The sequence below is a fragment of the Strongylocentrotus purpuratus genome, unplaced genomic scaffold, assembly GCF_000002235.5.
Source record: "Strongylocentrotus purpuratus isolate Spur 01 unplaced genomic scaffold, Spur_5.0 spur5_scaffold_10, whole genome shotgun sequence".
Classification (NCBI taxonomy): domain Eukaryota; kingdom Metazoa; phylum Echinodermata; class Echinoidea; order Camarodonta; family Strongylocentrotidae; genus Strongylocentrotus; species Strongylocentrotus purpuratus.
Genome location: NW_022145595.1, coordinates 24,579,162 through 24,583,226, shown reverse-complemented (window position 1 = coordinate 24,583,226; position 4,065 = coordinate 24,579,162). Strand labels below are relative to the sequence as shown.

The 4,065-nt window shown below is 36.4% G+C and overlaps 1 non-coding gene across 1 annotated transcript; it reads left to right on the top strand.

Moving 5' to 3' along the window:
- The first annotated feature begins 2,377 nt into the window (after nt 1-2,377).
- LOC115922018 lies at nt 2,378-2,596 on the top strand. The gene has a single exon (XR_004063279.1). It is a non-coding gene; the product is annotated as a small nucleolar RNA U3 (small nucleolar RNA).
- The last annotated feature ends 1,469 nt before the right edge of the window (nt 2,597-4,065 follow it).

The following is a 4,065-nucleotide window of genomic DNA, read 5'->3' as shown; positions in this document are numbered from 1 at the left end:
GCAAATAGAATGCCCGCCGTTGACATTGTCATTGTGCACCTTCTCCTGTTAGATTTCAATGCCTTTAATTATCCTTTTGTGTGGTTCTTTTCTCTTAGGTTTCCCGATGCGATATATAGCTTCCTAATTAAGCACAAATGTGATGGCAATAAGCCAGGTCAAAAACAGTTATGGGGACCCGTGTCATGCAGTTAAAAGCAATTAGCTATACCACCAGTTGATTCAGGGAACTGGTTTCAATATGAAAATTGGTAGAGTGGAATCAACTGCATGGATTCCAGTTGAGAATTGAAAAAAGGGAAAGAGGAAAAACAACTTGCAATGGATAGGGGAGGAGGGAGGGTAATAGCTAGGGCATATGGAAATTTCAGTATTCATGGAAGGTGGGGGGGGGGGGGGGGGGGCAAAATAGAAGAACTCGGGCAAAATTCGATAGGTGATCGAGCCCGACATAGCATCAACGAATGTACATCAACTGTGCAAGTATGTTAATAGAAACAAAATTATACTATGTCATGAAATGAACACCATTTTACAAATAACATGAAATAGAAGAACTAGGCAAAATTTGATAGGTGAGCCCGACATAGCATCAACGAATGTATTTCAACTGTGCAAGTATGTTAATAGAAACAAAATTATACTATGTCATGAAATGAACACCATAGACACTATGTTTTACAAACAACTCGATTGACTGACAAACTGATATTAATTTGTATGGTTCAATAATTGTCTTATATAGTTAGTAATTGTAACCAACGAAATTAAGTATATAATTGACCTCTTATTGTAAACAGATTCAGGATGTATATGCACGTTTGTAGACAAAGAAAGACCGAGAAGGAAAACATGGAGTTAAGTCAACATTGACTTCTGGTAAAAAGTGAAAGATAGTTAAATTTTGTGAGCTTATGACTCGTTCTTTTTTTCGTAAATCAGTTGTAGACTGACATAATAGAAGTGTCACCTAAAAAGAATTGTTCTACTATATGCATTTATATTCAAAATATGACAGATATGACCAAAACAGCTGAAGTGTTTCGACCAAAGGGTCATGCTACATATCAGTCCTCTCATAATATACCCGTTTCTAAGTGAAGTTAATGTGCTTTTCATTAAGATTGAGTAGATTTGTTATCAATTCCGAAACCTCACCAATTATACACTAGATAACCAGCTGGAGCCTAGCGAAAATGATCATTACCTTTGACATTCTTACCTCCATGTTTACACCAATCAATCGATATGCATTTCATAAATTGCTTCCACAATCCAGACAGTTACTTTCAAAACAAATTTTGAATGATAATTAATTAATGAATATTCATCACACAACTGTTATCTTCCAGCTCTTCCAAGCATCTACCAAAGATTTCACTTTACCCTCATCTTAGAAAAATATCCCAGCATATTAAAAATGCTTGTACTTTTTGATTACTATTATGATACAAGTTTTAACTCTTCAATGAAGTATAAATGTCTTTTACTGTCCCTCGATTTGGTATTTCGCAGGAAACTATTTGTTACTAACCATATTTTATCATGTTTAATTCTTCCATAATTTTTATATAGTTACAGAAATTCTGTTTTACACTTTAAGATCATACTTTTAGGGATAATTTCTATAGTAGGCCTATGTATCTTTCTCTTACGAAACAAAAATCAGCATTACCTCAATCTAGAATTAAAATAAATAGATCACAGTACGGTAAGATGAGGCACTACATGCATGATGACAATCTTATGATATGTTTATGTTAGGTTATATCCAGGAGTTACGTCAAAATAACAGAATAAAACACTTGGAATTTAGCTAAAGTTTGGTAATAAAGACTAACAAAATCATGAATATTCATCATATAGCTGTTCCGACCCAGCCTCTCTTTTCATGTTCGTTAAAAATATTTTCCTCGATCTGAGGAAAAAAAACAATTACAGTCCAAAAATAATTACAGTCCAAAAATAATGTAATCTAGACATTTTTAATACTTATGACAACTTATCGATGCATTAATATGTTTGGTTATACAATTTGCATCCTATATAAATGGATTGACAAAACTTGAAACAGGTTTCTTGTCTGGTATCAAAGACTAACAATAATCATGAATATTCATCTTAAGGCTGTTCTATTTCAGCTCTTCCAAGCATCTACCAAAGATTTCACCTTTACCCTAATCTAAGAAAAAAATCCAGACCAGAAAAAAAATATTACTTTTGAATCATAACTGTAAAATAAGTTATAACTCTTTAATAAATTAGAAATATCTTTTACTACCTCGATTCGGTATTTCTCAGGAAACTATTTGTTACTAACCATATTTTATCATGTTTAATACTTCAATATTTTTTAAGAGATTCTGCTTTAAAATTTAAGATCATACTTTTAGGGATCATTTCTATAGTATGTTTCGTTCTCTTACGACACACTAGTGTTCCCACACCTAACCACGATGAAGAGTCGTAGCGTTTCCCTCTGAGCGCGAAGCGGACTTCGAGTGTTATCTTCTCGATAACTCGCTCGTCGTCATTGATGACCGTTCCTCTTCTTCCTTTGCGAGGAAAAGGAGGAGGGAAACGCATTCTGAGTGGTTAGATTTTTTTTATTGAAATGAAAAGTAAGATGGCACATTGCAAAATAAATTGCAAAAAAAATTAGCTATACGGGTTTAGAAATACATCCCAGGTAAAAAAAAAAACAGTTGGGGACCAGCTAATTATATTTTCTGTGCCACAGACTCGCCAAAAGACACCACTTTTCCATATGAAATGCACAAGATACAATTAACTGGTTTTCAACTGCATATTCTACTGGTTTCAACTGGTAAATCAACTGCATGGCAATCATCGGTTTCAACTGGTAATTCAACTGGTAATCATCTATTGGTTTTCATCATCTACTGGTTTTCAACTGGTAGGTAAATCAACTGGTAATCATGGTTTCAACTGGTATTCATCTATTGGTTTTCAACTGGTAATCATCTACTGGAAACAACAGGTCTCAAATGGTCCACTTGGGTTTCATGGGTTTTAAACTGGAATCAACTGGCAGATGTACCAGTAAGGCCTATTGTTTTTAACTGGTATCAACTGGTGAAACAATTTAATACCAGTATGGTTAATTGGTTTCAACTGGAACCAACTGGTTGTTTTCAGAATGCCAGTAGAGTCAATGGGTTTTAACTGGGATATACCGGTGCATGTGAAGTTTACCAGATGTGTCAACTGGTTTCAACTGGTACAAGTTGAATCCATTTGAAACCATGCAGTATAATAAACTGGCACATATCCCAGTTCCGTCAACTGGAATCAACTGGTACAACAGTTGATTCCAGTTGATACCAGTTGAAAATGCAACTGTTTCAACTATTTTTTTGACCTGGGATTGCAACAACAATTCAATCCTGAAGACCAAAATGGTCGACTCCAAACGGAACGGAATGGCAAGGGCTGATCTAGGGGGGGGGGGGGGGGGGTCGGCGGTTTAACCCCCCTTGGACGGCCAAGTGATGAAAAAAGAAGAAAAACAAGTAAAACAGTAAAACGGCGCGAGTTTTGGAAAGTCCTAGATCCGCCCCTGAATGGCATTACCTGAGAACGTTCTACATTGAATGAGGAATATTATACAACAGGTGCGGATCCAGGATTTCTTAGGGGGGGGGGGGGGCAAATTTGAAATCAATTTTAAATTTAGTGTGCTGAAATTTCAATCCCAATATTTCGCTCAGTGGGGGGGGGGGGGGGGCATCGCCAAAAAAAGGCAACATCACGTGTTTTTACCCTTCTTTTCCCCAGGTGGAGGGGCTTGGGCCTCTACCCTCTTACTCACCTCCGGGCCCCTCCCCCACTCTAGAAACTGAAATTTTAAATCACCATTTAAAAGGCCCGAGGGGATAACACTCTTTCAAAATGGTAAAATAGCACTTTGATCATGCTGGATCCAACACTATAAAGGTTGAATCTAGCATGTTAAAATTTACAATCTGACATTTGAAAGAGTGGTCACTCCTCGGCCCAGCTTTTAAATTGAGATTTAACATTTTAGTTTTTAGAGTGCCCGGC